Below are 11793 nucleotides of genomic sequence, written 5' to 3' on the forward strand. Positions count from 1 at the left end.
TTCAGAGTCTTGCTTCTTTCACTCAATATTATAACTATGAGATTTATCAATGTTCTGGAATGTAAATGTAGTTCATTCCTCTTCATGGCTGTGTAAATTCCAGTGCACAAATATGCACATAATTTATTAGGCAGTCTACTTGTGATTACCAAATAGGAGTTGTTTTCAATTGGGAGTTATTTTGGGAAAGTGCTGCAATGAACATTCTTGAGCATCTGTGTCATTGTATTTCTGCTGGCTACATACCTAGGATTAGAATTGCAGGGTCATAAGGTATACAGGTTTCTTCAATTCAGTAGAAAATACCAGATTGTTTTCCAATTTAGCCGCACCAATTTACATCCCCACAAGGGGTATAAGAGGGGTCCCGTTGTTCAACCCTTGCTGTCAACACTCTTCTCCATATGGGCATTCTCTTGGATGTACAGTAGAATCTCACTGTGATTATAGCTTAAATACCCCTTATTAATAATGATATTGAGTATATTTTTATATCTATTGGATGGTTTAGATATCTTTTTTGTGATATGCCCTTTTAACTTTTTGATTTGAAGAAATGTGTTATATATTCTTCATCAGTTACGTGTTTTAAATACTTTCTCCCACTAGGTAGCTTGCCCTTTCATTCTTATAAATGCCTTTTTGATGAAACAAAGTTTGTAATTTTAACATAGTATAATTTTTATCATGCTTTTTCCTTTGTGACTAGTGCTTTTTTTGTGGATTGTTAAATCGTTTCTTAACCCAAGGCGGTAAAAATATTTTATTTTTTATTACCCATTTGTTTCCCATTCTATCAGATTTTGCTTTTATCCTTATTGTATAGTTTCTTTGGTATAATGTGCTCTTACTTTTCTATTCTCTTGGTTTTTTTTATTTTGGTGCATGGTCCAGGAATTGAACCTGGTCTCCCACATGGAAGGCGAGCATTCTACCACAGAACCACCCATGTACCCCTTCTTGTGATTTTAAGCCTTCCTTTATAAGGCTATAATTTTTCCCCTAAGAATGGCATTAGCTACAACCTACAAGTATTTTTTATTATCATTCAGTTCTACATGTTTTCAAATATCCATTGTGATTCCTTTTCTGACTCATGAGATCTTTAGTTTATTAACTTCTAAACAGAGATTTTCTCTTATATTTTTATTGTTGAGTTCTAGCTTAATTATATTCTGATTAAAAAACAAATGCAGTATGATTTCAAACCTTTGAAATTGGTTAAGACTCTGACCTAGAATAGGATAAATTTTTGTAAATATTTAGATATACTTTGATATTATGTATATATTTTCAATCTTCTTTATATGTCTATTAGGTCAAACTTGTTAACTGTCATCTCCATGCTTACTAATTTTTTACTGTTTTTACAATTAGTTGTTGAGAGAAGTACTGATTGTGAATTTGCCTGTTTGTGAATTTGCCTGTTTGTCCTTTAGTTTTGTCCATTTTTTCTTTACATATATATATACACACATATTTTTTTTTTTGCATTGGGCAGGCACCAGGAATCAAATCCAGGTCTCCAACATGGCATGTGAGAATTCTGCCACTGATCCACCATCACATCGCCCTCCTTATATTTTAAGGCTATGTTATTAGGTGCATAAAACACATTTATCATTCTTTTGTTGGTTACCTAAGAAATTAAAATAAGTATCTATTTCTTATCAAAATCTAGTATAACTTGGTACTTTTACCCTCTTTATGGACAATTTAAGGACCTCAAACTATACAGATAGAGAGAGAGAGAGAGATAGCTATCGATAATCCCATATGACATTATTCTTATTGTTTTCATTGCTAGTCATTCCTTTCCACATCTCTGATCTTCTATTCTGTGATCAATTTCCTTTTGCCAAAAGAACACTAGTGTTTCCTTTACTGTGGATCTATGGCTGTAGGTTTTATTTAATTGACAATATCTTTATTTCACCTTCATTCTTGAAGAATATTTTGCTGGGTATAGAATTCTACATTGGCAGTTATTTTCTTTTAACTCTTTAAAGATAGCATGTCTCAACTGTTTCTGTTGAAAAGTCAACTGTAAGTCAAATTGTTGCTCCTTTGAAGGTAATCTGTCTCTTTCCCTGGCTCCTTTTAAGGATTTTCTCTTTCTTTGATTTTCAGCAGTTTTATTGTTACTGATTCTCAGTCATCCCTTGGTTATTAGTTATTACAAGCAGGAAATTATATTTACAAAACTGTTTGTAAAGAAAACTTGAGACACGTTAATATTCTTTTTCTTCATAAAACAACAATATTTACTGGGGCTATGACTAAATCAGGATCAAGTAAATTCAATTTTTGAGGCTGGGATGGTTTGAAACAAAACTGTAATCTCTGTAACAACAGTCTACATCTGGTCTACCCTGAATCCTAGGGTGGAGCTCTTGTGGATCCAATTCAAAATGAGTGTGGGTTGGGATAGCAGTTAAGACCCCAACTTGTATTGCTTTAGACCTATCTATACTGCTCAGCCTCACAACTTCTTGGTTGCCTCTTTTGAAATTGGCTAATGCCTCCCAGGAGAAAGGCTGATCTACGAAGCTGAGCTATCCTCTCTGCATTACTGTCTTCTAGACAGTTTTTTTTCACTTTTCTATTAGTGCTCCAATGCCTTCATTGGGTGTATTTTATATTTTGTCTTAATTTACTATTTGGCCTCAAGGGGTGGGGGGTAGTTTGAATTACTTTTTCCTTTAATGCTGGAAGCAGGAGTCTTCTCCCATTCATTTTTCATCTTCCAGAAATATGCCAAAATATCTTCCCTTAAAGATTCTCTCTTCCATTCTCATCACTATTTTGAACTTATTCTCTTTAGTTCTTTCTTCGGCCATTCAAATAAGAGCTCAAGAAACAGGGGAGATAAATGGGTTCATGTTTTATCTGCCATACTGTACCATATTCGCTTCAAATTATTTAAAGTAAAATATTTACAAATATTAGTACTTAAAATATTTTACTTTGTACCAGCTTTATGGAAATATAATTCACATGCCATACAATTCATTCATTAAAGTGTCAAAATTGATGTACTTGAACTATTATTATGAATAAATTAATATGGGAGACCAGGGTTCTATTCCCAGCCCATGTACACACACATACCCCAATAAAAGAATAAACTATTTGTGCCATACCTCACAACCAAACTCTGGATACTACAGTTTAAGATACTATTGTAGAGCTGTTCTAGGGGCTTATAACACAGAAGAAATGTGACAAATGCACAGATATTTACAGTGGAAAATGGCAGAGTAAGTAAGATCAGAAAAAGGAATCTAAAGGAATGTTTCATGTAGGAGTCAATATTTAGCCTAATCTTGGATGACAAATAAAGCAGAGATGGGCAGAGGTAGAAAAAATTGGCATCCCATTAAGTGGGACACCAGGGCTGCTGCTAAACCTTGGCGTGGATTAGGAGAAAACACACCCCATTCTAAGCACAACCAAAAGTGATGGCCTGGAAGAGTCCAATCAGACTCAGGTGGCAAGAAAGTTCAGGTCCTGTTCTTGTTTGTCTGAAGTATAGGACATAAATAAAAGGCAAAACTGGAGGCATAGGTTGTAGAGGACTTTGAATGGTATGCCAAGGAGTTTGGAATTTATTTAATAGTCAATGAGAAACTACTGAGGGATTTTGTTCAGAAAAATGCCATGAACAGAGCTGGGATTTAGAAAGAGCTTGTTAGCAGTAGTGTGGAAGGGAGAAGTGAGAGGCAGGGAGATATTGTGCAAGGCTCAGACAGTAGTTCAGCAAAGAGTAATGATGATCTAAATTAGCATAATGGAAAGAGGAATAGAAAAGGGAATGAAACCAATTGATCCTGAAAAACTATCATTTGCATACTGAGGAGCAGAGGCTGGAGAAGGAAGGGGTGGAAGTATGAATTGAAGTTGACCCCATGCAGAAGAAAGGGTCGAGATCTAGCTCTGCAACTTATTAACTGGTTGTCTATCACAGTCTATTTAGTTTCTTGTGGCAGCAGATTGTAAGGTAGAATGATCATTCAAAGGGGTTGCAGAATAGATCTTATTTTTAGGATGGAAACAATCAGAAGCTGAAGAGAGGATTAGGATTAAGGTTTAGACTGAAGTTGCAAGCAATTCCATTTTTTTGCTATATTAATAAAGTACTGTGAGGATCAAAAGTCAAAAGTCAGTGTAGTAATTGGACTTACGGTACTTGTTAATCATTAAAGTAGTCATTGGAAGGTGGTTTGCTCAGGGCTGTGTTTGTTGGTTCTAAAAATTGCTGATGCTTATTTGTGGGATGTCATAAAATATTTATTACCAATTCCCTGGTGATCATTAATATAACTTCTAACAGAAAGGAATGGTATATTACATACACACACATTACCATTTTATATGTACTTCAAATAAAGTTCAGAGACTCTTCCTAAAATAAATATTTGGGAATTCACTTTTTAAAGTGCATATGGTGCCCCTTTCTTATGTAGCTGTTCTCAAGTTACATTAGTTTTCATCTGAAGTCAAATTTGGGTGAAGTGGAAATTTTAAAGAGATATTGAAATATCTCTTCCTAAATAATTTACTTGTATTCATGACCCATCCAAAACAACAGTATCTAAACACATAATGGTTTGAATCATTTGATTCATTGTGAACCTCTTAATAAAGTCACTAACATGTTATTGATCAGATTAAATTGGTTGAATGGCTAAACTGGTCATCATTTCACATTGTATCTTCGCATAAAAATGGGTGTAACAGGTTCACTGTTGTCCAGCCACATCAGGTTTTCAATAAGCTCAATTTATGCTAAAAGGAGAAGGATTTTGTACACTTATACATAACACACATTTACCAGTAATTCAATCTATAAATAAAATGGGGTGCAGGAAGCCCTATACTTTTTATCTAGTTTAGCAAACATCCCACTTATGTGACCTTCTGGTATTTACTGCTCTCTAAACCAGACCTTTGGTCAATGACAGCAAAAGATGCTAGTCTTTTAAGTTACACAAAATGTTTTCTTCATTCACAGACTCTTGTGGTTTTATTGGGCCATGTACCATTAAAAAAAACCAGGGAAGAGAACAAAAATAAAAACAACAGCAAAATTTTTCATAACAGTTGTCCTACAATGATAAAAGGCAAATATTTTTACCAAATAATATCTTTTGACAACATTGGTTGGGTGGTTATCACTTGCCACATCACTGTAGGGGAACGAGCATGACCCATCACTGCCCTGTGCACATAAAGGTTATATTTTACAACAGTAAGACTTAGAAAATATCTGGCCAATCCATCTTTTTGCAGATGACAAAAACAGTGACTTGCCCAGGGGTCACACAGTGAGTCAGTAACAGAGTCAAGACAAGAATACAGGTTGGTTCTTCTAAATTCTGGGCTCCCTGTAGCAATCTGTAGGGCTTTACAATAATGTCTTACTCTCCAGGAACAACCTTATCTGCATATGAGAAGACAACTTCCTTAGATGTCCTTCCTGGGAAAAATATTTTCCTAACTAATTCTCTAACCATGTAAGTTATTGATACCAGGCCTAGGACCAGGCTAGAACTCTACAGATATGTACAAATATCATCTGAGAATGTTTAGGGACACTACTGAAATATAAGTATTTAATAAGAACAAGCAATTTCACTAGCAGGATCCCATGGAATCTTCATAACAGCCATATTAACTAGGTTAAAATTTTAAATGGAAAGCTCAGAAAGGTAATGTAACCTTGCCGTGGTCAGAGAGCTAGTAGGAAAGATGCAAATCCAGGTGTATCAGATTTCTATACCATGTTCTTTCCAGGAGGCAAGCAACCTGAAACTCAGGGTCCATTATGGAACCCTAATAGTTAAATGACAATCAGCCTGAGGCCAAAGTAATCCAAATATACTCAATATAAAATATGCTGATGCTTTCATCTAATTTTTATCCAAGAAAAATAATATGACACATATTAAGAAATTTTGTACCAAGCCCTGTGCTTTATTTACCCCATTGCTCCATTTAACCTTCATCAGTACCATTTTTACAGGAAGTGAAGATGCAGAATGGTTAAGTGACTTGCCCAAGACCCCACAATTTATTGAAGCAAGGCTTTGAGCCTGGGCAGTTTGGCTCCAGAGCGAGCACTCTGTCACCACTACATATGCTGCTAGGTAGACACCTCCCAACTGATGCTTGCAGACATGGCCTGATGATGATTCTGTTAAGAAAGCTATGGTACTCAAAATAGATTACCATAGGCTGAAGTGAAGACAAAGTTATGAGGAAACCTGAAGCTTTCAGTCAATTAATAGTTTATGAAATATGAAATTATTGGCATTTTTAAAGCAGTGGGCAATTACCTTGAGAAGGATATGCAAAAAAGATCTATGATCTCTAGGCCATGCCCTAGATCCTGAGGCTTACTCTTGTAAGCTTGCGTAGGTAGCGGAGAAGCTTAGACTACCTATAGGCATACCTAAAAGTTGCTTCTGGAAGACCTCTACTGTTGTTCAGATGTGGCCTCAGTCTCTCTAAGCACAACTCTGCAAGTGAAATCATTGCCCTCCTCCCTACATGGGACATGACATCCAGGGGTGAAAGTCTCTCTGGCGATGTGGGAGATGACTTCCAGGGATGAATCTGGCCCTGGTACTGTGGGTTCAACAATTCCATCCTGACCAAAAGCAGGAAAAGAAGTGTAACTAATAAAATATCAGTGGCAGAGAGAGTTCAAATAGAGTCGAGAGGCTACTCTGGAGATTGCTCTTATGCAAACTTCAGTTAGACCTTGCTACCTAGCATAACCTGCCAACCTCCAACCAGGACCATTCCAGCTAATCCTAAAGAACATCTAGGGCAATATATAAGATTCCACAAGGGTTCCATGCCCTAGGGTAACTTTCTAGAAACCTGCAACCTCCAGATGTGTCCTGATCCAGATAAGTCCTGCAACTTAGAGGGCACAGCCCCCTCCAGAACGTCAGATAGTTTCATCTCCCTACCCCATATTAGTAACAGACCCTTCCAATGTGAAAAATTTAGAATGGCCATAGTCAAATACCCCTAAAGAGAGGGATGGAAAGATCAAAGGTAATGGTGGAGTTATACAGTGAAGATAGGATTTAACAAATGAATATGAAGGCTGAATCATAAAATTGATATCTCTTTTAGTCTCCAGTATTTTAGAACAGCTAGAAGTAAAAACCTAAAATTCTGTAATTGTAATCCATGTCAAACTCTGAAATATGTTCTACAACTAATTGTGCTGCTGTGCTTTGAAATTTACAGATTTTCTGTATATATGTGTATTAGTTAGGGTTCCCTAGAGAAACAGAATCAACAGGGAACACTCACAAATATAAAATTTATAAGTGTCTCACATGACCATGGGAATGCAGAGTCCAAAATCCGCAGGGCAGGCTATGAAGCCAGCGATTACAATGGAGGGTCTGGACAAACTCCACAGGAGAGGCTCGCCAACTGAAGCAGGAAGAAGAGGCTGTCTCTTCTGAATCCTCCTTAAAAGGCTTTCAGTGATTAGATTGACCATCACTCATTGCAGAAGACACTCCCCTTTGGCTGATTACAAATGGAATCAGCTGTGGACGCAGCTGACATGATCATGATTTAATTCTATGAAATGTTTTCATTGCAACAGACAGGCCAGCACTTGCCCAACCAGACAAAGAGGTACCACCATTTGGCCAAGTTGACACATGAACCTGACCATGACAATATATTATTTTTCACAAAAATGAAGGAAACAAAGTCGATTGTGTTGATGAAAAAAATAGTTAAGCCCTCTAGCTTCCTATATTCTGTATTAGCTAGAAGGAAAAATCTGAGAGGGTCACATGGTAGCCCATGACAAACTCTGGGATCTGTCCTGTAACTACTTGTCGAAGAGTATTTTGAAAACTATTGCTTTTTCATTTCTTTACTTTGTATATATGTTGTACTATACAATAAAAAAAGTTAAAAATAAAAAAAGGTTGAATGTGTTCTTGAATGGTTCCAACAATTATCATCAAACCACTGACGTATGTACCCAGTATACTAGATTTCTTCAGTTATATATTACTATTCTGAGATTTTTAGTTTCTATATGCATAATATCCTGGGAAACTTAATTTTCTTTCAATTATTAGCAAATTCATATTCCCCACCCCTCCCAATGTTAATACATACAAGCAAACTACAACAAGAAACTTATCTCATCTCAATGCAAAATTCCAAAGTTCTCTAAGGGCTCAGCAATATTCTTAACAATTAACTACAGAATAATCTATGCATACCCTATGGGTCAGAGTAGGAGTGGCTAATAACTGTGCATGCAGCTGGGCAACTGAGGCAGCTAACTGAGATTGAAAAACTTTCACAGTTTTCTGAAGAGATAGAAATTATCTATGTATCTCTTATGCCGATATCGTATAGCTTGTGTGTTAGTTTGCAAGCTGCCAGAACGCAACATACCAGAAATGGAATGGTTTTTATAAAGAAGACTTTAATAGGTTATAATTTTACAGATCTAAGCCTATAAAATGTCCAGACTAAGGCACACAGGGAAAGACACCTTAATTCATGGAAGACCAATGGGTCTGCAACACCTCTGTCAGCTGGGTAGTCACATAGCTGGCTTCTGCTGGTCCTTTGCTTCTGGACTCCATTGCTTTCAGCCTCACTTTGTTTCTCCAGAGCTGGCTGTCATCTCTTGGCTTCCCTTGGCTCTCTCCAGGTTCTGGCTTGCTTAACATCTCATGATGATGTCTTCTGGGCTCCAATCATCTCCAAACATTCATGTCTCTGTTCTCTGAAACAACTGTTCTCCAAGCAGTCTACATTTGCTCTCACACCCCAGGGCTGGCTTTCATCTCTTGGCTTCCCTTTATTTTCTCCAGGTTCTGGCCTGCTTAACTTCTCCTGGCAAAGTCTGCTGGGCTCCAAGCATCTCCAAACATCCATGTCTCTGTTCTCCCCGTGTCCGCATCTGTGTCAGCTCTGCTGTGAAGTTTTTGTCGGCTCTAAGGCTGCTGTCATTTGTCTAGGTCCTGTTACTTCTGATACTCTCCAAATTGTTTCCTCTTTTAATGAATTCCAGTATATTAATCAAGACCCAATTGGAATAAAAAATCACACCCACAATTGGGTGAGTCACCTCTCTATTAAGATGATCTAATCAAAAGCTTCTACATAGAATATTGAATAGGATTAAAAGAAATGATTGCTCCCACTAGATTAGATCGAGATTAAAACATGGCTTTTCTGGGTACATAATACTTTCAAACTGGCACAGCTTGGGTCTGTTTAAAAAAAAAGAATTATTCATGTATTCAACAAATATTTATTGAGTGCCCACTCTATACTAGGAATTAGGTTTACTGCACATCTTCATCTGTATTTGAAACCCTTTACATTTTTTTCATTCTTTTTTCTGATATTCTTGCTAAAATAAGTCATATTGGACATTATTTTTCTGATAAATACTGAGCTGTCCACTTGATAGGATTTTTACACAGAGATCACAGAGAAAAAATCACTTCTTTCAAAGACATCAGAGGCAGCATCTACTTTCTCTTGATAACTTTGTCTCTGGGGGCTCAAAATGTCTCATCACATTTAGCCAATATCAGTGATACTGCCCACTTTTTTCGGCCCATGTATAGCTGGAAAAGAACTTGTTATGTTTAGGTTCATAATATGTGTGCAAGAGTCATGTGAAGAAAAGAAAGGGATGGGGTGATAGGGCACAGAAACTGATTTTCCAGCCTCCCTTCCAGAGAGGAGAGAGAGGTTGGGGCCAGGAGTCACCTTTACTTCTTCAAAAATAGATGAGAGATAAGAGGAAGTTCTTGAGACCTAACTCAAACCAGGAGCTATCAAGGCAGTGAGTGCCAAACCAGGATTTTTACAAGTGCATCCCAGCTCGGAGCAGCAGAGTCAGCTGGTGTTCCCCTCGAGGTAGGCCTTTTCCTGGGACCACCCAGGCCTAGGGAATCAGAAAGTTTGGAGGAAGGGGCAAGGAAAAATCTAAACTGCAGGTGGTTCCAGGGGACAAAAAAAGGTGAGAACCCCTACTACAAATCTTTATGGATGAATTTAATTTACAAGACTTTAACTCTGAATGAACTAAAACATTGATTTAAACCAGCATGAAAAATAGCAGAGTGGGGTTTATTCAAACTCAAGTCCCTAAAGTCCTATCTCTATTGACAAAACCTTACCTTGGAATGGGTCTCTGTCTTCATTCCCTTGCACCCTCCTCTCTCCAGCTTCTGTCCCTCTCTCCTCACCCCCTCTACCGCCTTTCTTCCTTCCTTCCAATGGGAGAAGCCATAGAGCTAACAACTAAACAGTGACAACAATAGCAATAATGACAGACTGTAGCTAAGATCTCATGGAAAACAGGACCAGGTCTTAATTCATTGCTAAGAAAATTGTTTTAGTTTGCTAAGGCTACTAGAATGCAATATACCAGAAACATAATGGCTTTTTTAAAGGGAATTCATTGTTACAAGTTTACAGTTCTAAGGCCATAAAAATGTCCAAACTAAGGCATCCAGAGAATGATACCTTGATTGAAGAAAGGCTGATGGCATTGGGAATACCCCTGTCAACTAGGAAAGTGCGTGGATGGGGTATGCTGGTCCTTTGGCTTCTGATTTCAAACAACTCCCCCAGAGACATTTTCTTTCTGCATCTCCAAATGGCTCTGTGTCAGCTCTGAGCTTTTTCCAAAATAGTTCCCTCTTAGAGGACTCCACCAAGCAGATTAAGACCCATCTTGAATGGGCGTAGACACATTTCCATGGAAAGAATTTAATAAAAAATATCCCCCCCATCAACTGAAATACTAGTGCTCATTGAGAAGGAGGTGTAAAGACTGTGGGATGTATGAGTTTTTTCTTTTTTCTCTTTATTTCTTTTTCTGGAGTGATGCATACATTCTAAAAATGACCATGGTTATGAAAACACAACTATGTGATGATATTGTGAGCCACTGATTGTATGGTGTATGGACTGTACATACGTGAAGATTTCTAATAAAAATATCTTTTTTTTAAAAAAGCTCCCGTCCGAACAATAGGTCTGTCCCCATAAGTGTGGATAAGAATAAAAAAAAACATGGCTTTTCTGAGGTACACAACAATCTCAAACCAGCACAAAAATGTCTCTGAAAACACACAAAGCAGAGAGGGCAAAATGTTTCCATTTCTGTTGTAGATATGTCATCATTCTTTAAATGTATACCACCCTCATCTTCAGAAATTAAAAAGATTGGCAAAATTGGCAAAATAAAGCCTTTTGTTCCATCCTTGGCCAGTTTGTCGCTCCACCTTCCTAACTTTTCCTGTCATCCCTACTCTCTTCCTACACACTCTGCCTTGTTTCAGACAGAGATGAAGTAAACATCCTCGCCCTCCAAGCCCATGCCATCTACAGGATGCAGCAGTCAAGGGCACCCAAAGCAGGATGTTTGATTAAACACAGATCCTCCTCTGGCTCCTCTCTACTCACTGTTTAAATCTGCAATTTGTCTCTTCAGCCCTTTACTTTCCTCTACACATTATCTTTCCCACACATTATTAAAAACATTTTCCAGATCAGGAAGAACTCACTTTGCGGACCTGAAACAAAATGCATTTGATGATGAAGTCATTTAAAATCATTTTTTAAGGTAAGCACAGGTACTCCCTGGCTTTGAAGAATAGAGTAGTTAGCATCACAGTGTTGTTGTATTCAATGGGGCAACCAAAACAGCTTTTAAATTACACCAAAATAAAGTGGGTGAATGAGAGGCGATTTAAGGATACATGT

Source organism: Tamandua tetradactyla, chromosome 3 (genome assembly GCF_023851605.1).
Source record: "Tamandua tetradactyla isolate mTamTet1 chromosome 3, mTamTet1.pri, whole genome shotgun sequence".
Lineage (NCBI taxonomy): Eukaryota > Metazoa > Chordata > Mammalia > Pilosa > Myrmecophagidae > Tamandua > Tamandua tetradactyla.